Source organism: Hyperolius riggenbachi, chromosome 4 (assembly GCF_040937935.1).
Source record: "Hyperolius riggenbachi isolate aHypRig1 chromosome 4, aHypRig1.pri, whole genome shotgun sequence".
In the NCBI taxonomy this organism is placed as follows: Eukaryota; Metazoa; Chordata; class Amphibia; order Anura; family Hyperoliidae; genus Hyperolius; species Hyperolius riggenbachi.
The window spans coordinates 50,627,361-50,645,246 of record NC_090649.1 but is presented as its reverse complement, the minus strand read 5'-3'; the positions used below and the strand labels follow the sequence as shown (position 1 = coordinate 50,645,246).

The window sequence follows — 17,886 nt, the reverse complement described above, 5'->3', positions numbered from 1 at the left end:
GCTTTAACATAATTTCAGGCAGAGAAACCTGTACCATTGATAGAACTTGCCATTTACCAGGTACTCAATGACAGCAGGTAGATTCTGAAAAGTGGTGTGCCGTACGAATCTACTCATTGTGCATCTCCATAGCAAACGTCAAAGGGGATGTAGCTCAGTGGTAGAGCGCATGCTTTGCATGTATGAGGCCCCGGGTTCAATCCCCGGCATCTCCAGCTTTTCTTCTACAAACTGCTAGAGCCCCCTTCCGCTACTGGATCCCATACCGGAAGCGCCAATGTTTCCTGCTGCAGATGCTTAGTGAGGTGTCAACAATTCTGACTTTAATGCAAACTCTTATTGTTCGTGAAATGAAAGGTTCCACCTATTTTGTGGGAAAAAAATTGGCCCTTAGCCAAATGCGGATTTACTGAAAAATTTTAAAAATGATCCGTAACATCACTTTCCAACTTAAACAGCTGCTAATTACCATTTTCTGCTGTAGGAGATAAAGGCCTGCTGAGGTACAACGATGCTGCTGACAGCATTGGGGGATGTAGCTCAGTGGTAGAGCATGTATGAGGCCCCGGGTTCAATCCCCGGCATCTCCAGCTTTTCTTCTACAAACTGCTAAGGCCCCCTTCCGCTACTGGATCCCATACCGGAAGCGCCAATGTTTCCTGCTGCAGATGCTTAGTGAGGTGTCAACAATTCCGACTTTAATGCAAACTCTTATTGTTCGTGAAATGAAAGCTTCCACCTATTTTGTGGGAAAAAAATTGGCCCTTAGCCAAATGCGGATTTACTGAAAAATTTTAAAAATGATCCGTAACATCACTTTCCAACTTAAACAGCTGCTAATTACCATTTTCTGCTGTAGGAGATAAAGGCCTGCTGAGGTACAACGATGCTGCTGACAGCATTGGGGGATGTAGCTCAGTGGTAGAGCGCATGCTTTGCATGTATGAGGCCCCGGGTTCAATCCCCGGCATCTCCAGCTTTTCTTCTACAAACTGCTAAGGCCCCCTTCCGCTACTGGATCCCATACCGGAAGCGCCAATGTTTCCTGCTGCAGATGCTTAGTGAGGTGTCAACAATTCTGACTTTAATGCAAACTCTTATTGTTCGTGAAATGAAAGGTTCCACCTATTTTGTGGGAAAAAAATTGGCCCTTAGCCAAATGCGGATTTACTGAAAAATTTTAAAAATGATCCGTAACATCACTTTCCAACTTAAACAGCTGCTAATTACCATTTTCTGCTGTAGGAGATAAAGGCCTGCTGAGGTAACACGATGCTGCTGACAGCATCGGGGGATGTAGCTCAGAGGTAGAGCGCATGCTTCGCATGTATGAGGCCCCGGGTTCAATCCCCGGCATCTCCAGCTTTTCTTCTACAAACTGCTAAGGCCCCCTTCCGCTACTGGATCCCATACCGGAAGCGCCAATGTTTCCTGCTGCAGATGCTTAGTGAGGTGTCAACAATTCTGACTTTAATGCAAACTCTTATTGTTCGTGAAATGAAAGGTTCCACCAATTTTGTGGGAAAAAAATTGGCCCTTAGCCAAATGCGGATTTACTGAAAAATTTTAAAAATGATCCGTAACATCACTTTCCAACTTAAACAGCTGCTAATTACCATTTTCTGCTGTAGGAGATAAAGGCCTGCTGAGGTACAACGATGCTGCTGACAGCATTGGGGGATGTAGCTCAGTGGTAGAGCGCATGCTTTGCATGTATGAGGCCCCGGGTTCAATCCCCGGCATCTCCAGCTTTTCTTCTACAAACTGCTAAGGCCCCCTTCCGCTACTGGATCCCATACCGGAAGCGCCAATGTTTCCTGCTGCAGATGCTTAGTGAGGTGTCAACAATTCTGACTTTAATGCAAACTCTTATTGTTCGTGAAATGAAAGGTTCCACCTATTTTGTGGGAAAAAAATTGGCCCTTAGCCAAATGCGGATTTACTGAAAAATTTTAAAAATGATCCGTAACATCACTTTCCAACTTAAACAGCTGCTAATTACCATTTTCTGCTGTAGGAGATAAAGGCCTGCTGAGGTAACACGATGCTGCTGACAGCATCGGGGGATGTAGCTCAGAGGTAGAGCGCATGCTTCGCATGTATGAGGCCCTGGGTTCAATCCCCGGCATCTCCAGCTTTTCTTCTACAAACTGCAAAGTCCCCCTTGCGCTAATGGATCCCATACCGGAAGCGCCAATGTTTCCTGTTACAGATGCTTAGTGAGGTGTCAATATTTCTGACTTTCATGCAAACGCTATGCACCTTGGAATAGAGCCAATAAAATGCACTTCAGCCTCGTACACACTATGCAATTTCCCGCCAGATAGATGGGTCGAATAGATCAGGTCCGATCTGATTTCCGATCGTTTTTCTGATCGATTTGCATTGAAGTGATCAGAAAATCGATCGGAAATCCGATCGGATCTGTCGAAGATTATCTATCGACCCATCTGTCTGATGGGAAATTGCATGGTGTGTACCAGACTTTTTCTTTTAGGCCACACAGGAGGATGATTTAAGATTCAATGCAGGATTTAATCCAGGCCTTTGCAAGCAATTAAGCAGCATCAAGAGTCAGGAAGTGACGGAGGAGATAAAGATGACAAGAAGAGGTTAGGAAATGAATGATTGGCATGAATGAGAGTTTAACATCCAATATTACCCCTTAAGCAACCTGCTTGAGAAGCCAAGTTTTTAGAGGATCTTATCAAGCTTTAACATAATTTCAGGCAGAGAAACCTGTACCATTGATAGAACTTGCCATTTACCAGGTACTCAATGACAGCAGGTAGATTCTGAAAAGTGGTGTGCCGTACGAATCTACTCATTGTGCATCTCCATAGCGAACGTCAAAGGGGATGTAGCTCAGTGGTAGAGCGCATGCTTTGCATGTATGAGGCCCTGGGTTCAATCCCTGGCATCTCCAGCTTTTCTTCTACAAACTGCTAGAGCCCCCTTCCGCTACTGGATCCCATACCGGAAGCGCCAATGTTTCCTGCTGCAGATGCTTAGTGAGGTGTCAACAATTCTGACTTTAATGCAAACTCTTATTGTTCGTGAAATGAAAGGTTCCACCTATTTTGTGGGAAAAAAATTGGCCCTTAGCCAAATGCGGATTTACTGAAAAATTTTAAAAATGATCCGTAACATCACTTTCCAACTTAAACAGCTGCTAATTACCATTTTCTGCTGTAGGAGATAAAGGCCTGCTGAGGTAACACGATGCTGCTGACAGCATCGGGGGATGTAGCTCAGAGGTAGAGCGCATGCTTCGCATGTATGAGGCCCCGGGTTCAATCCCCGGCATCTCCAGCTTTTCTTCTACAAACTGCTAAGGCCCCCTTCCGCTACTGGATCCCATACCGGAAGCGCCAATGTTTCCTGCTGCAGATGCTTAGTGAGGTGTCAACAATTCTGACTTTAATGCAAACTCTTATTGTTCGTGAAATGAAAGGTTCCACCTATTTTGTGGGAAAAAAATTGGCCCTTAGCCAAATGCGGATTTACTGAAAAATTTTAAAAATGATCCGTAGCATCACTTTCCAACTTAAACAGCTGCTAATTACCATTTTCTGCTGTAGGAGATAAAGGCCTGCTGAGGTACCACGACGCTGATGACAGCATTGGGGGATGTAGCTCAGAGGTAGAGCGCATGCTTCGCATGTATGAGGCCCCGGGTTCAATCCCCAGCATCTCCAGCTTTTCTTCTACAAACTGCAAAGTCCCCCTTGCGCTAATGGATCCCATACCGGAAGGACCAATGTTTCCTGTTACAGATGCTTAGTGAGGTGTCAATATTTCTGACTTTCATGCAAACGCTATGCACCTTGGAATAGAGCCAATAAAATGCACTTCAGCCTCGTACACACTATGCAATTTCCCGCCAGATAGATGGGTCGAATAGATCAGGTCCGATCTGATTTCCGATCGTTTTTCTGATCGATTTGCATTGAAGTGATCAGAAAATCGATCGGAAATCCGATCGGATCTGTCGAAGATTATCTATCGACCCATCTGTCTGATGGGAAATTGCATGGTGTGTACCAGACTTTTTCTTTTAGGCCACAAAGGAGGATGATTTAAGATTCAATGCAGGATTTAATCCAGGCCTTTGCAAGCAATTAAGCAGCATCAAGAGTCAGGAAGTGATGGAGGAGATAAAGATGACAAGAAGAGGTTAGGAAATGAATGATTGGCATGAATGAGAGTTTAACATCCAATATTACCCCTTAAGCAACCTGCTTGAGAAGCCAAGTTTTTAGAGGATCTTATCAAGCTTTAACATAATTTCAGGCAGAGAAACCTGTACCATTGATAGAACTTGCCATTTACCAGGTACTCAATGACAGCAGGTAGATTCTGAAAAGTGGTGTGCCGTACGAATCTACTCATTGTGCATCTCCATACTGAACGTCAAAGGGGATGTAGCTCAGTGGTAGAGCGCATGCTTTGCATGTATGAGGCCCCGGGTTCAATCCCTGGCATCTCCAGCTTTTCTTCTACAAACTGCTAAGGCCCCCTTCCACTACTGGATCCCATACCGGAAGCGCCAATGTTTCCTGCTGCAGATGCTTAGTGAGGTGTCAACAATTCTGACTTTAATGCAAACTCTTATTGTTCGTGAAATGAAAGGTTCCACCTATTTTGTGGGAAAAAAATTGGCCCTTAGCCAAATGCGGATTTACTGAAAAATTTTAAAAATGATCCGTAACATCACTTTCACACTTAAACAGCTGCTAATTACCATTTTCTGCTGTAGGAGATAAAGGCCTGCTGAGGTACCACGATGCTGCTGACAGCATTGGGGGATGTAGCTCAGAGGTAGAGCGCATGCTTTGCATGTATGAGGCCCCGGGTTCAATCCCCGGCATCTCCAGCTTTTCTTCTACAAACTGCAAAGTCCCCCTTGCGCTAATGGATCCCATACCGGAAGCGCCAATGTTTCCTGTTACAGATGCTTAGTGAGGTGTCAATATTTCTGACTTTCATGCAAACGCTATGCACCTTGGAATAGAGCCAATAAAATGCACTTCAGCCTCGTACACACTATGCAATTTCCCGCCAGATAGATGGGTCGAATAGATCAGGTCCGATCTGATTTCCGATCGTTTTTCTGATTGATTTGCATTGAAGTGATCAGAAAATCGATCGGAAATCCGATCGGATCTGTCGAAGATTATCTATCGACCCATCTGTCTGATGGGAAATTGCATGGTGTGTACCAGACTTTTTCTTTTAGGCCACACAGGAGGATGATTTAAGATTCAATGCAGGATTTAATCCAGGCCTTTGCAAGCAATTAAGCAGCATCAAGAGTCAGGAAGTGATGGAGGAGATAAAGATGACAAGAAGAGGTTAGGAAATGAATGATTGGCATGAATGAGAGTTTAACATCCAATATTACCCCTTAAGCAACCTGCTTGAGAAGCCAAGTTTTTAGAGGATCTTATCAAGCTTTAACATAATTTCAGGCAGAGAAACCTGTACCATTGATAGAACTTGCCATTTACCAGGTACTCAATGACAGCAGGTAGATTCTGAAAAGTGGTGTGCCGTACGAATCTACTCATTGTGCATCTCCATAGCGAACGTCAAAGGGGATGTAGCTCAGTGGTAGAGCGCATGCTTTGCATGTATGAGGCCCCGGGTTCAATCCCTGGCATCTCCAGCTTTTCTTCTACAAACTGCTAGAGCCCCCTTCCGCTACTGGATCCCATACCGGAAGCGCCAATGTTTCCTGCTGCAGATGCTTAGTGAGGTGTCAACAATTCTGACTTTAATGCAAACTCTTATTGTTCGTGAAATGAAAGGTTCCACCTATTTTGTGGGGAAAAAATTGGCCCTTAGCCAAATGCGGATTTACTGAAAAATTTTAAAAATGATCCGTAACATCACTTTCCAACTTAAACAGCTGCTAATTACCATTTTCTGCTGTAGGAGATAAAGGCCTGCTGAGGTACCACGATGCTGCTGACAGCATCGGGGGATGTAGCTCAGAGGTAGAGCGCATGCTTCGCATGTATGAGGCCCCGGGTTCAATCCCCGGCATCTCCAGCTTTTCTTCTACAAACTGCAAAGTCCCCCTTGCGCTAATGGATCCCATACCGGAAGCGCCAATGTTTCCTGTTACAGATGCTTAGTGAGGTGTCAATATTTCTGACTTTCATGCAAACGCTATGCACCTTGGAATAGAGCCAATAAAATGCACTTCAGCCTCGTACACACTATGCAATTTCCCGCCAGATAGATGGGTCGAATAGATCAGGTCCGATCTGATTTCCGATCGTTTTTCTGATTGATTTGCATTGAAGTGATCAGAAAATCGATCGGAAATCCGATCGGATCTGTCGAAGATTATCTATCGACCCATCTGTCTGATGGGAAATTGCATGGTGTGTACCAGACTTTTTCTTTTAGGCCACACAGGAGGATGATTTAAGATTCAATGCAGGATTTAATCCAGGCCTTTGCAAGCAATTAAGCAGCATCAAGAGTCAGGAAGTGATGGAGGAGATAAAGATGACAAGAAGAGGTTAGGAAATGAATGATTGGCATGAATGAGAGTTTAACATCCAATATTACCCCTTAAGCAACCTGCTTGAGAAGCCAAGTTTTTAGAGGATCTTATCAAGCTTTAACATAATTTCAGGCAGAGAAACCTGTACCATTGATAGAACTTGCCATTTACCAGGTACTCAATGACAGCAGGTAGATTCTGAAAAGTGGTGTGCCGTACGAATCTACTCATTGTGCATCTCCATAGCGAACGTCAAAGGGGATGTAGCTCAGTGGTAGAGCGCATGCTTTGCATGTATGAGGCCCCAGGTTCAATCCCTGGCATCTCCAGCTTTTCTTCTACAAACTGCTAGAGCCCCCTTCCGCTACTGGATCCCATACCGGAAGCGCCAATGTTTCCTGCTGCAGATGCTTAGTGAGGTGTCAACAATTCTGACTTTAATGCAAACTCTTATTGTTCGTGAAATGAAAGGTTCCACCTATTTTGTGGGAAAAAAATTGGCCCTTAGCCAAATGCGGATTTACTGAAAAATTTTAAAAATGATCTGTAACATCACTTTCCAACTTAAACAGCTGCTAATTACCATTTTCTGCTGTAGGAGATAAAGGCCTGCTGAGGTACCACGATGCTGCTGACAGCATTGGGGGATGTAGCTCAGTGGTAGAGCGCATGCTTTGCATGTATGAGGCCCTGGGTTCAATCCCCGGCATCTCCAGCTTTTCTTCTACAAACTGCTAAGGCCCCCTTCCGCTACTGGATCCCATACCGGAAGCGCCAATGTTTCCTGCTGCAGATGCTTAGTGAGGTGTCAACAATTCTGACTTTAATGCAAACTCTTATTGTTCGTGAAATGAAAGGTTCCACCTATTTTGTGGGGAAAAAATTGGCCCTTAGCCAAATGCGGATTTACTGAAAAATTTTAAAAATGATCCGTAACATCACTTTCCAACTTAAACAGCTGCTAATTACCATTTTCTGCTGTAGGAGATAAAGGCCTGCTGAGGTACCACGATGCTGCTGACAGCATCGGGGGATGTAGCTCAGAGGTAGAGCGCATGCTTCGCATGTATGAGGCCCCGGGTTCAATCCCCGGCATCTCCAGCTTTTCTTCTACAAACTGCAAAGTCCCCCTTGCGCTAATGGATCCCATACCGGAAGCGCCAATGTTTCCTGTTACAGATGCTTAGTGAGGTGTCAATATTTCTGACTTTCATGCAAACGCTATGCACCTTGGAATAGAGCCAATAAAATGCACTTCAGCCTCGTACACACTATGCAATTTCCCGCCAGATAGATGGGTCGAATAGATCAGGTCCGATCGTTTTTCTGATTGATTTGCATTGAAGTGATCAGAAAATCGATCGGAAATCCGATCGGATCTGTCGAAGATTATCTATCGACCCATCTGTCTGATGGGAAATTGCATGGTGTGTACCAGACTTTTTCTTTTAGGCCACACAGGAGGATGATTTAAGATTCAATGCAGGATTTAATCCAGGCCTTTGGAAGCAATTAAGCAGCATCAAGAGTCAGGAAGTGATGGAGGAGATAAAGATGACAAGAAGAGGTTAGGAAATGAATGATTGGCATGAATGAGAGTTTAACATCCAATATTACCCCTTAAGCAACCTGCTTGAGAAGCCAAGTTTTTAGAGGATCTTATCAAGCTTTAACATAATTTCAGGCAGAGAAACCTGTACCATTGATAGAACTTGCCATTTACCAGGTACTCAATGACAGCAGGTAGATTCTGAAAAGTGGTGTGCCGTACGAATCTACTCATTGTGCATCTCCATAGCGAACGTCAAAGGGGATGTTGCTCAGTGGTAGAGCGCATGCTTTGCATGTATGAGGCCCCGGGTTCAATCCCTGGCATCTCCAGCTTTTCTTCTACAAACTGCTAGAGCCCACTTCCGCTACTGGATCCCATACCGGAAGCGCCAATGTTTCCTGCTGCAGTTGCTTAGTGAGGTGTCAACAATTCTGACTTTAATGCAAACTCTTATTGTTCGTGAAATGAAAGGTTCCACCTATTTTGTGGGAAAAAAATTGGCCCTTAGCCAAATGCGGATTTACTGAAAAATTTTAAAAATGATCCGTAACATCACTTTCCAACTTAAACAGCTGCTAATTACCATTTTCTGCTGTAGGAGATAAAGGCCTGCTGAGGTACCACGATGCTGCTGACAGCATCGGGGGATGTAGCTCAGAGGTAGAGCGCATGCTTCGCATGTATGAGGCCCTGGGTTCAATCCCCGGCATCTCCAGCTTTTCTTCTACAAACTGCAAAGTCCCCCTTGCGCTAATGGATCCCATACCGGAAGCGCCAATGTTTCCTGTTACAGATGCTTAGTGAGGTGTCAATATTTCTGACTTTCATGCAAACGCTATGCACCTTGGAATAGAGCCAATAAAATGCACTTCAGCCTCGTACACACTATGCAATTTCCCGCCAGTTAGATGGGTCGAATAGATCAGGTCCGATCTGATTTCCGATCGTTTTTCTGATTGATTTGCATTGAAGTGATCAGAAAATCGATCGGAAATCCGATCGGATCTCTCGAAGATTATCTATCGACCCATCTGTCTGATGGGAAATTGCATGGTGTGTACCAGACTTTTTCTTTTAGGCCACACAGGAGGATGATTTAAGATTCAATGCAGGATTTAATCCAGGCCTTTGCAAGCAATTAAGCAGCATCAAGAGTCAGGAAGTGATGGAGGAGATAAAGATGACAAGAAGAGGTTAGGAAATGAATGATTGGCATGAATGAGAGTTTAACATCCAATATTACCCCTTAAGCAACCTGCTTGAGAAGCCAAGTTTTTAGAGGATCTTATCAAGCTTCAACATAATTTCAGGCAGAGAAACCTGTACCATTGATAGAACTTGCCATTTACCAGGTACTCAATGACAGCAGGTAGATTCTGAAAAGTGGTGTGCCGTACGAATCTACTCATTGTGCATCACCATAGTGAACGTCAAAGGGGATGTAGCTCAGTGGTAGAGCGCATGCTTTGCATGTATGAGGCCCCGGGTTCAATCCCCGGCATCTCCAGCTCTTCTTCTACAAACTGCTATGGCCCCCTTCCGCTACTGGATCCCATACCGGAAGCGCCAATGTTTCCTGCTGCAGATGCTTAGTGAGGTGTCAACAATTTTGACTTCAACGTCAAAGGGGATGTAGCTCAGTGGTAGAGTGCATGCTTTGCATGTATGAGGCCCCGGGTTCAATCCCCGGCATCTCCAGCTTTTCTTCTACAAACTGCAAAGGCCCCCTTCCGCTACTGGATCCCATACCGGAAGCGCCAATGTTTCCTGCTGCAGATGCTTAGTGAGGTATCAACAATTCTGACTTTAATGCAAACTCTTATTGTTCGTGAAATGAAAGGTTCCACCTATTTTGTGGGAAAAAAATTGGCCCTTAGCCAAATGCGGATTTACTGAAAAATTTTAAAAATGATCCGTAACATCACTTTCCAACTTAAACAGCTGCTAATTACCATTTTCTGCTGTAGGAGATAAAGGCCTGCTGAGGTACCACGACACTGCTGACAGCATTGGGGGATGTAGCTCAGAGGTAGAGCGCATGCTTCGCATGTATGAGGCCCCGGGTTCAATCCCTGGCATCTCCGGCTTTTCTTCTACAAACTGCAAAGTCCCCCTTGCGCTAATGGATCCCATACCGGAAGCGCCAATGTTTCCTGTTACAGATGCTTAGTGAGGTGTCAATATTTCTGACTTTCATGCAAACGCTATGCACCTTGGAATAGAGCCAATAAAATGCACTTCAGCCTCATTTTATTGCCTCAATCATTCATTTCCTAACCTCTTCTTGTCATCTTTATCTCCTCCATCACTTCCTGACTCTTGATGCTGCTTAATTGCTTGCAAAGGCCTGGATTAAATCCTGCATTGAATCTTAAATCATCCTCCTGTGTGGCCTAAAAGAAAAAGTCTGGTACACACCATGCAATTTCCCATCAGACAGATGGGTCGATAGATAATCTTCGACAGATCCGATCGGATTTCCGATCGATTTTCTGATCACTTCAATGCAAATCGATCAGAAAAACGATCGGAAATCAGATCGGACCTGATCTATTCGAGCCATCTATCTGGCGGGAAATTGCATAGTGTGTACGAGGCTGAAGTGCATTTTATTGGCTCTATTCCAAGGTGCATAGCGTTTGCATGAAAGTCAGAAATATTGACACCTCACTAAGCATCTGTAACAGGAAACATTGGCGCTTCCGGTATGGGATCCATTAGCGCAAGGGGGACTTTGCAGTTTGTAGAAGAAAAGCTGGAGATGCCAGGGATTGAACCCGGGGCCTCATACATGCGAAGCATGCGCTCTACCTCTGAGCTACATCCCCCAATGCTGTCAGCAGTGTCGTGGTACCTCAGCAGGCCTTTATCTCCTACAGCAGAAAATGGTAATTAGCAGCTGTTTAAGTTGGAAAGTGATGTTACGGATCATTTTTAAAATTTTTCAGTAAATCCGCATTTGGCTAAGGGCCAATTTTTTTCCCACAAAATAGGTGGAACCTTTCATTTCACGAACAATAAGAGTTTGCATTAAAGTCAGAATTGTTGACACCTCACTAAGCATCTGCAGCAGGAAACATTGGCGCTTCCGGTATGGGATCCAGTAGCGGAAGGGGGCCTTAGCAGTTTGTAGAAGAAAAGCTGGAGATGCCGGGGATTGAACCCGGGGCCTCATACATGCAAAGCATGCGCTCTACCACTGAGCTACATCCCCTTTGACGTTCGCTATGGAGATGCACAATGAGTAGATTCGTACGGCACACCACTTTTCAGAATCTACCTGCTGTCATTGAGTACCTGGTAAATGGCAAGTTCTATCAATGGTACAGGTTTCTCTGCCTGAAATTATGTTAAAGCTTGATATGATCCTCTAAAAACTTGGCTTCTCAAGCAGGTTGCTTAAGGGGTAATATTGGATGTTAAACTCTCATTCATGCCAATCATTCATTTCCTAACCTCTTCTTGTCATCTTTATCTCCTCCATCACTTCCTGACTCTTGATGCTGCTTAATTGCTTGCAAAGGCCTGGATTAAATCCTGCATTGAATCTTAAATCATCCTCCTGTGTGGCCTAAAAGAAAAAGTCTGGTACACACCATGCAATTTCCCATCAGACAGATGGGTCGATAGATAATCTTCGACAGATCCGATCGGATTTCCGATCGGACCTGATCTATTCGACCCATCTATCTGGCGGGAAATTGCATAGTGTGTACGAGGCTGAAGTGCATTTTATTGGCTCTATTCCAAGGTGCCAAGCGTTTGCATGAAAGTCAGAAATATTGACACCTCACTAAGCATCTGTAACAGGAAACATTGGCGCTTCCGGTATGGGATCCATTAGCGCAAGGGGGACTTTGCAGTTTGTAGAAGAAAAGCTGGAGATGCCAGGGATTGAACCCGGGGCCTCATACATGCGAAGCATGCGCTCTACCTCTGAGCTACATCCCCCAATGCTGTCAGCAGTGTCGTGGTACCTCAGCAGGCCTTTATCTCCTACAGCAGAAAATGGTAATTAGCAGCTGTTTAAGTTGGAAAGTGATGTTACGGATCATTTTTAAAATTTTTCAGTAAATCCGCATTTGGCTAAGGGCCAATTTTTTTCCCACAAAATAGGTGGAACCTTTCATTTCACGAACAATAAGAGTTTGCATTAAAGTCAGAATTGTTGACACCTCACTAAGCATCTGCAGCAGGAAACATTGGCGCTTCCGGTATGGGATCCAGTAGCGGAAGGGGGCCTTAGCAGTTTGTAGAAGAAAAGCTGGAGATGCCGGGGATTGAACCCAGGGCCTCATACATGCAAAGCATGCGCTCTACCACTGAGCTACATCCCCTTTGACGTTCGCTATGGAGATGCACAATGAGTAGATTCGTACGGCACACCACTTTTCAGAATCTACCTGCTGTCATTGAGTACCTGGTAAATGGCAAGTTCTATCAATGGTACAGGTTTCTCTGCCTGAAATTATGTTAAAGCTTGATATGATCCTCTAAAAACTTGGCTTCTCAAGCAGGTTGCTTAAGGGGTAATATTGGATGTTAAACTCTCATTCATGCCAATCATTCATTTCCTAACCTCTTCTTGTCATCTTTATCTCCTCCATCACTTCCTGACTCTTGATGCTGCTTAATTGCTTGCAAAGGCCTGGATTAAATCCTGCATTGAATCTTAAATCATCCTCCTGTGTGGCCTAAAAGAAAAAGTCTGGTACACACCATGCAATTTCCCATCAGACAGATGGGTCGATAGATAATCTTCGACAGATCCGATCGGACCTGATCTATTCGACCCATCTATCTGGCGGGAAATTGCATAGTGTGTACGAGGCTGAAGTGCATTTTATTGGCTCTATTCCAAGGTGCATAGCGTTTGCATGAAAGTCAGAAATATTGACACCTCACTAAGCATCTGTAACAGGAAACATTGGCGCTTCCGGTATGGGATCCATTAGCGCAAGGGGGACTTTGCAGTTTGTAGAAGAAAAGCTGGAGATGCCAGGGATTGAACCCGGGGCCTCATACATGCGAAGCATGCGCTCTACCTCTGAGCTACATCCCCCAATGCTGTCAGCAGTGTCGTGGTACCTCAGCAGGCCTTTATCTCCTACAGCAGAAAATGGTAATTAGCAGCTGTTTAAGTTGGAAAGTGATGTTACGGATCATTTTTAAAATTTTTCAGTAAATCCGCATTTGGCTAAGGGCCAATTTTTTTCCCACAAAATAGGTGGAACCTTTCATTTCACGAACAATAAGAGTTTGCATTAAAGTCAGAATTGTTGACACCTCACTAAGCATCTGCAGCAGGAAACATTGGCGCTTCCGGTATGGGATCCAGTAGCGGAATGGGGCCTTAGCAGTTTGTAGAAGAAAAGCTGGAGATGCCGGGGATTGAACCCGGGGCCTCATACATGCAAAGCATGCGCTCTACCACTGAGCTACATCCCCTTTGACGTTCGCTATGGAGATGCACAATGAGTAGATTCGTACGGCACACCACTTTTCAGAATCTACCTGCTGTCATTGAGTACCTGGTAAATGGCAAGTTCTATCAATGGTACAGGTTTCTCTGCCTGAAATTATGTTAAAGCTTGATATGATCCTCTAAAAACTTGGCTTCTCAAGCAGGTTGCTTAAGGGGTAATATTGGATGTTAAACTCTCATTCATGCCAATCATTCATTTCCTAACCTCTTCTTGTCATCTTTATCTCCTCCATCACTTCCTGACTCTTGATGCTGCTTAATTGCTTGCAAAGGCCTGGATTAAATCCTGCATTGAATCTTGCTTTGCATGTATGAGGCCCTGGGTTCAATCCCCGGCATCTCCAGCTTTTCTTCTACAAACTGCTAAGGCCCCCTTCCGCTACTGGATCCCATACCGGAAGCGCCAATGTTTCCTGCTGCAGATGCTTAGTGAGGTGTCAACAATTCTGACTTTAATGCAAACTCTTATTGTTCGTGAAATGAAAGGTTCCACCTATTTTGTGGGAAAAAAATTGGCCCTTAGCCAAATGCGGATTTACTGAAAAATTTTAAAAATGATCCGTAACATCACTTTCCAACTTAAACAGCTGCTAATTACCATTTTCTGCTGTAGGAGATAAAGGCCTGCTGAGGTACCACGACACTGCTGACAGCATTGGGGGATGTAGCTCAGAGGTAGAGCGCATGCTTCGCATGTATGAGGCCCCGGGTTCAATCCCTGGCATCTCCAGCTTTTCTTCTACAAACTGCAAAGTCCCCCTTGCGCTAATGGATCCCATACCGGAAGCGCCAATGTTTCCTGTTACAGATGCTTAGTGAGGTGTCAATATTTCTGACTTTCATGCAAACGCTATGCACCTTGGAATAGAGCCAATAAAATGCACTTCAGCCTCGTACACACTATGCAATTTCCCGCCAGATAGATGGCTCGAATAGATCAGGTCCGATCTGATTTCCGATCGTTTTTCTGATCGATTTGCATTGAAGTGATCAGAAAATCGATCGGAAATCCGATCGGATCTGTCGAAGATTATCTATCGACCCATCTGTCTGATGGGAAATTGCATGGTGTGTACCAGACTTTTTCTTTTAGGCCACACAGGAGGATGATTTAAGATTCAATGCAGGATTTAATCCAGGCCTTTGCAAGCAATTAAGCAGCATCAAGAGTCAGGAAGTGATGGAGGAGATAAAGATGACAAGAAGAGGTTAGGAAATGAATGATTGGCATGAATGAGAGTTTAACATCCAATATTACCCCTTAAGCAACCTGCTTGAGAAGCCAAGTTTTTAGAGGATCATATCAAGCTTTAACATAATTTCAGGCAGAGAAACCTGTACCATTGATAGAACTTGCCATTTACCAGGTACTCAATGACAGCAGGTAGATTCTGAAAAGTGGTGTGCCGTACGAATCTACTCATTGTGCATCTCCATAGCGAACGTCAAAGGGGATGTAGCTCAGTGGTAGAGCGCATGCTTTGCATGTATGAGGCCCCGGGTTCAATCCCCGGCATCTCCAGCTTTTCTTCTACAAACTGCTAAGGCCCCCTTCCGCTACTGGATCCCATACCGGAAGCGCCAATGTTTCCTGCTGCAGATGCTTAGTGAGGTGTCAACAATTCTGACTTTAATGCAAACTCTTATTGTTCGTGAAATGAAAGGTTCCACCTATTTTGTGGGAAAAAAATTGGCCCTTAGCCAAATGCGGATTTACTGAAAAATTTTAAAAATGATCCGTAACATCACTTTCCAACTTAAACAGCTGCTAATTACCATTTTCTGCTGTAGGAGATAAAGGCCTGCTGAGGTACCACGACACTGCTGACAGCATTGGGGGATGTAGCTCAGAGGTAGAGCGCATGCTTCGCATGTATGAGGCCCCGGGTTCAATCCCTGGCATCTCCAGCTTTTCTTCTACAAACTGCAAAGTCCCCCTTGCGCTAATGGATCCCATACCGGAAGCGCCAATGTTTCCTGTTACAGATGCTTAGTGAGGTGTCAATATTTCTGACTTTCATGCAAACGCTATGCACCTTGGAATAGAGCCAATAAAATGCACTTCAGCCTCGTACACACTATGCAATTTCCCGCCAGATAGATGGGTCGAATAGATCAGGTCCGATCGGATCTGTCGAAGATTATCTATCGACCCATCTGTCTGATGGGAAATTGCATGGTGTGTACCAGACTTTTTCTTTTAGGCCACACAGGAGGATGATTTAAGATTCAATGCAGGATTTAATCCAGGCCTTTGCAAGCAATTAAGCAGCATCAAGAGTCAGGAAGTGATGGAGGAGATAAAGATGACAAGAAGAGGTTAGGAAATGAATGATTGGCATGAATGAGAGTTTAACATCCAATATTACCCCTTAAGCAACCTGCTTGAGAAGCCAAGTTTTTAGAGGATCATATCAAGCTTTAACATAATTTCAGGCAGAGAAACCTGTACCATTGATAGAACTTGCCATTTACCAGGTACTCAATGACAGCAGGTAGATTCTGAAAAGTGGTGTGCCGTACGAATCTACTCATTGTGCATCTCCATAGCGAACGTCAAAGGGGATGTAGCTCAGTGGTAGAGCGCATGCTTTGCATGTATGAGGCCCTGGGTTCAATCCCCGGCATCTCCAGCTTTTCTTCTACAAACTGCTAAGGCCCCCTTCCGCTACTGGATCCCATACCGGAAGCGCCAATGTTTCCTGCTGCAGATGCTTAGTGAGGTGTCAACAATTCTGACTTTAATGCAAACTCTTATTGTTCGTGAAATGAAAGGTTCCACCTATTTTGTGGGAAAAAAATTGGCCCTTAGCCAAATGCGGATTTACTGAAAAATTTTAAAAATGATCCGTAACATCACTTTCCAACTTAAACAGCTGCTAATTACCATTTTCTGCTGTAGGAGATAAAGGCCTGCTGAGGTACCACGACACTGCTGACAGCATTGGGGGATGTAGCTCAGAGGTAGAGCGCATGCTTCGCATGTATGAGGCCCCGGGTTCAATCCCTGGCATCTCCAGCTTTTCTTCTACAAACTGCAAAGTCCCCCTTGCGCTAATGGATCCCATACCGGAAGCGCCAATGTTTCCTGTTACAGATGCTTAGTGAGGTGTCAATATTTCTGACTTTCATGCAAACGCTATGCACCTTGGAATAGAGCCAATAAAATGCACTTCAGCCTCGTACACACTATGCAATTTCCCGCCAGATAGATGGGTCGAATAGATCAGGTCCGATCTGAAATCCGATCGGATCTGTCGAAGATTATCTATCGACCCATCTGTCTGATGGGAAATTGCATGGTGTGTACCAGACTTTTTCTTTTAGGCCACACAGGAGGATGATTTAAGATTCAATGCAGGATTTAATCCAGGCCTTTGCAAGCAATTAAGCAGCATCAAGAGTCAGGAAGTGATGGAGGAGATAAAGATGACAAGAAGAGGTTAGGAAATGAATGATTGGCATGAATGAGAGTTTAACATCCAATATTACCCCTTAAGCAACCTGCTTGAGAAGCCAAGTTTTTAGAGGATCATATCAAGCTTTAACATAATTTCAGGCAGAGAAACCTGTACCATTGATAGAACTTGCCATTTACCAGGTACTCAATGACAGCAGGTAGATTCTGAAAAGTGGTGTGCCGTACGAATCTACTCATTGTGCATCTCCATAGCGAACGTCAAAGGGGATGTAGCTCAGTGGTAGAGCGCATGCTTTGCATGTATGAAGCCCCGGGTTCAATCCCCGGCATCTCCAGCTTTTCTTCTACAAACTGCTAAGGCCCCCTTCCGCTACTGGATCCCATACCGGAAGCGCCAATGTTTCCTGCTGCAGATGCTTAGTGAGGTGTCAACAATTCTGACTTTAATGCAAACTCTTATTGTTCGTGAAATGAAAGGTTCCACCTATTTTGTGGGAAAAAAATTGGCCCTTAGCCAAATGCGGATTTACTGAAAAATTTTAAAAATGATCCGTAACATCACTTTCCAACTTAAACAGCTGCTAATTACCATTTTCTGCTGTAGGAGATAAAGGCCTGCTGAGGTACCACAACACTGCTGACAGCATTGGGGGATGTAGCTCAGAGGTAGAGCGCATGCTTCGCATGTATGAGGCCCCGGGTTCAATCCCTGGCATCTCCAGCTTTTCTTCTACATACTGCAAAGTCCCCCTTGCGCTAATGGATCCCATACCGGAAGCGCCAATGTTTCCTGTTACAGATGCTTAGTGAGTTGTCAATATTTCTGACTTTCATGCAAACGCTATGCACCTTGGAATAGAGCCAATAAAATGCACTTCAGCCTCGTACACACTATGCAATTTCCCGCCAGA

General features: G+C 44.5%; 33 non-coding genes across 33 annotated transcripts; 27 read left to right on the top strand and 6 right to left on the bottom strand.

Moving 5' to 3' along the window:
- The first annotated feature begins 143 nt into the window (after positions 1-143).
- Positions 144-215, top strand: TRNAA-UGC (transfer RNA alanine (anticodon UGC)). The gene has a single exon. It is a non-coding gene; the product is annotated as a tRNA-Ala (tRNA).
- A 689-nt stretch (positions 216-904) lies between these two features.
- TRNAA-UGC (transfer RNA alanine (anticodon UGC)) lies at positions 905-976 on the top strand. Its single transcript has one exon. It is a non-coding gene; the product is annotated as a tRNA-Ala (tRNA).
- A 314-nt stretch (positions 977-1,290) lies between these two features.
- Positions 1,291-1,362, top strand: TRNAA-CGC (transfer RNA alanine (anticodon CGC)). Its single transcript has one exon. It is a non-coding gene; the product is annotated as a tRNA-Ala (tRNA).
- A 314-nt stretch (positions 1,363-1,676) lies between these two features.
- On the top strand, positions 1,677-1,748 carry TRNAA-UGC (transfer RNA alanine (anticodon UGC)). The gene has a single exon. It is a non-coding gene; the product is annotated as a tRNA-Ala (tRNA).
- A 314-nt stretch (positions 1,749-2,062) lies between these two features.
- TRNAA-CGC (transfer RNA alanine (anticodon CGC)) lies at positions 2,063-2,134 on the top strand. The gene has a single exon. It is a non-coding gene; the product is annotated as a tRNA-Ala (tRNA).
- A 720-nt stretch (positions 2,135-2,854) lies between these two features.
- On the top strand, positions 2,855-2,926 carry TRNAA-UGC (transfer RNA alanine (anticodon UGC)). Its single transcript has one exon. It is a non-coding gene; the product is annotated as a tRNA-Ala (tRNA).
- A 314-nt stretch (positions 2,927-3,240) lies between these two features.
- On the top strand, positions 3,241-3,312 carry TRNAA-CGC (transfer RNA alanine (anticodon CGC)). The gene has a single exon. It is a non-coding gene; the product is annotated as a tRNA-Ala (tRNA).
- A 314-nt stretch (positions 3,313-3,626) lies between these two features.
- TRNAA-CGC (transfer RNA alanine (anticodon CGC)) lies at positions 3,627-3,698 on the top strand. Its single transcript has one exon. It is a non-coding gene; the product is annotated as a tRNA-Ala (tRNA).
- A 720-nt stretch (positions 3,699-4,418) lies between these two features.
- TRNAA-UGC (transfer RNA alanine (anticodon UGC)) lies at positions 4,419-4,490 on the top strand. The gene has a single exon. It is a non-coding gene; the product is annotated as a tRNA-Ala (tRNA).
- Positions 4,491-4,804: 314 nt separating this feature from the next.
- Positions 4,805-4,876, top strand: TRNAA-UGC (transfer RNA alanine (anticodon UGC)). Its single transcript has one exon. It is a non-coding gene; the product is annotated as a tRNA-Ala (tRNA).
- Positions 4,877-5,596: 720 nt separating this feature from the next.
- On the top strand, positions 5,597-5,668 carry TRNAA-UGC (transfer RNA alanine (anticodon UGC)). Its single transcript has one exon. It is a non-coding gene; the product is annotated as a tRNA-Ala (tRNA).
- A 314-nt stretch (positions 5,669-5,982) lies between these two features.
- Positions 5,983-6,054, top strand: TRNAA-CGC (transfer RNA alanine (anticodon CGC)). The gene has a single exon. It is a non-coding gene; the product is annotated as a tRNA-Ala (tRNA).
- A 720-nt stretch (positions 6,055-6,774) lies between these two features.
- Positions 6,775-6,846, top strand: TRNAA-UGC (transfer RNA alanine (anticodon UGC)). The gene has a single exon. It is a non-coding gene; the product is annotated as a tRNA-Ala (tRNA).
- A 314-nt stretch (positions 6,847-7,160) lies between these two features.
- TRNAA-UGC (transfer RNA alanine (anticodon UGC)) lies at positions 7,161-7,232 on the top strand. Its single transcript has one exon. It is a non-coding gene; the product is annotated as a tRNA-Ala (tRNA).
- Positions 7,233-7,546: 314 nt separating this feature from the next.
- Positions 7,547-7,618, top strand: TRNAA-CGC (transfer RNA alanine (anticodon CGC)). The gene has a single exon. It is a non-coding gene; the product is annotated as a tRNA-Ala (tRNA).
- Positions 7,619-8,326: 708 nt separating this feature from the next.
- Positions 8,327-8,398, top strand: TRNAA-UGC (transfer RNA alanine (anticodon UGC)). The gene has a single exon. It is a non-coding gene; the product is annotated as a tRNA-Ala (tRNA).
- Positions 8,399-8,712: 314 nt separating this feature from the next.
- On the top strand, positions 8,713-8,784 carry TRNAA-CGC (transfer RNA alanine (anticodon CGC)). Its single transcript has one exon. It is a non-coding gene; the product is annotated as a tRNA-Ala (tRNA).
- A 720-nt stretch (positions 8,785-9,504) lies between these two features.
- Positions 9,505-9,576, top strand: TRNAA-UGC (transfer RNA alanine (anticodon UGC)). Its single transcript has one exon. It is a non-coding gene; the product is annotated as a tRNA-Ala (tRNA).
- Positions 9,577-9,695: 119 nt separating this feature from the next.
- TRNAA-UGC (transfer RNA alanine (anticodon UGC)) lies at positions 9,696-9,767 on the top strand. The gene has a single exon. It is a non-coding gene; the product is annotated as a tRNA-Ala (tRNA).
- Positions 9,768-10,081: 314 nt separating this feature from the next.
- TRNAA-CGC (transfer RNA alanine (anticodon CGC)) lies at positions 10,082-10,153 on the top strand. Its single transcript has one exon. It is a non-coding gene; the product is annotated as a tRNA-Ala (tRNA).
- A 672-nt stretch (positions 10,154-10,825) lies between these two features.
- On the bottom strand, positions 10,826-10,897 carry TRNAA-CGC (transfer RNA alanine (anticodon CGC)). Its single transcript has one exon. It is a non-coding gene; the product is annotated as a tRNA-Ala (tRNA).
- Positions 10,898-11,211: 314 nt separating this feature from the next.
- Positions 11,212-11,283, bottom strand: TRNAA-UGC (transfer RNA alanine (anticodon UGC)). Its single transcript has one exon. It is a non-coding gene; the product is annotated as a tRNA-Ala (tRNA).
- A 665-nt stretch (positions 11,284-11,948) lies between these two features.
- TRNAA-CGC (transfer RNA alanine (anticodon CGC)) lies at positions 11,949-12,020 on the bottom strand. The gene has a single exon. It is a non-coding gene; the product is annotated as a tRNA-Ala (tRNA).
- A 314-nt stretch (positions 12,021-12,334) lies between these two features.
- Positions 12,335-12,406, bottom strand: TRNAA-UGC (transfer RNA alanine (anticodon UGC)). The gene has a single exon. It is a non-coding gene; the product is annotated as a tRNA-Ala (tRNA).
- Positions 12,407-13,059: 653 nt separating this feature from the next.
- TRNAA-CGC (transfer RNA alanine (anticodon CGC)) lies at positions 13,060-13,131 on the bottom strand. The gene has a single exon. It is a non-coding gene; the product is annotated as a tRNA-Ala (tRNA).
- A 314-nt stretch (positions 13,132-13,445) lies between these two features.
- Positions 13,446-13,517, bottom strand: TRNAA-UGC (transfer RNA alanine (anticodon UGC)). Its single transcript has one exon. It is a non-coding gene; the product is annotated as a tRNA-Ala (tRNA).
- A 695-nt stretch (positions 13,518-14,212) lies between these two features.
- On the top strand, positions 14,213-14,284 carry TRNAA-CGC (transfer RNA alanine (anticodon CGC)). The gene has a single exon. It is a non-coding gene; the product is annotated as a tRNA-Ala (tRNA).
- Positions 14,285-15,004: 720 nt separating this feature from the next.
- Positions 15,005-15,076, top strand: TRNAA-UGC (transfer RNA alanine (anticodon UGC)). Its single transcript has one exon. It is a non-coding gene; the product is annotated as a tRNA-Ala (tRNA).
- A 314-nt stretch (positions 15,077-15,390) lies between these two features.
- TRNAA-CGC (transfer RNA alanine (anticodon CGC)) lies at positions 15,391-15,462 on the top strand. Its single transcript has one exon. It is a non-coding gene; the product is annotated as a tRNA-Ala (tRNA).
- Positions 15,463-16,115: 653 nt separating this feature from the next.
- TRNAA-UGC (transfer RNA alanine (anticodon UGC)) lies at positions 16,116-16,187 on the top strand. Its single transcript has one exon. It is a non-coding gene; the product is annotated as a tRNA-Ala (tRNA).
- Positions 16,188-16,501: 314 nt separating this feature from the next.
- Positions 16,502-16,573, top strand: TRNAA-CGC (transfer RNA alanine (anticodon CGC)). The gene has a single exon. It is a non-coding gene; the product is annotated as a tRNA-Ala (tRNA).
- Positions 16,574-17,238: 665 nt separating this feature from the next.
- On the top strand, positions 17,239-17,310 carry TRNAA-UGC (transfer RNA alanine (anticodon UGC)). The gene has a single exon. It is a non-coding gene; the product is annotated as a tRNA-Ala (tRNA).
- A 314-nt stretch (positions 17,311-17,624) lies between these two features.
- On the top strand, positions 17,625-17,696 carry TRNAA-CGC (transfer RNA alanine (anticodon CGC)). Its single transcript has one exon. It is a non-coding gene; the product is annotated as a tRNA-Ala (tRNA).
- Positions 17,697-17,886: the final 190 nt, after the last annotated feature.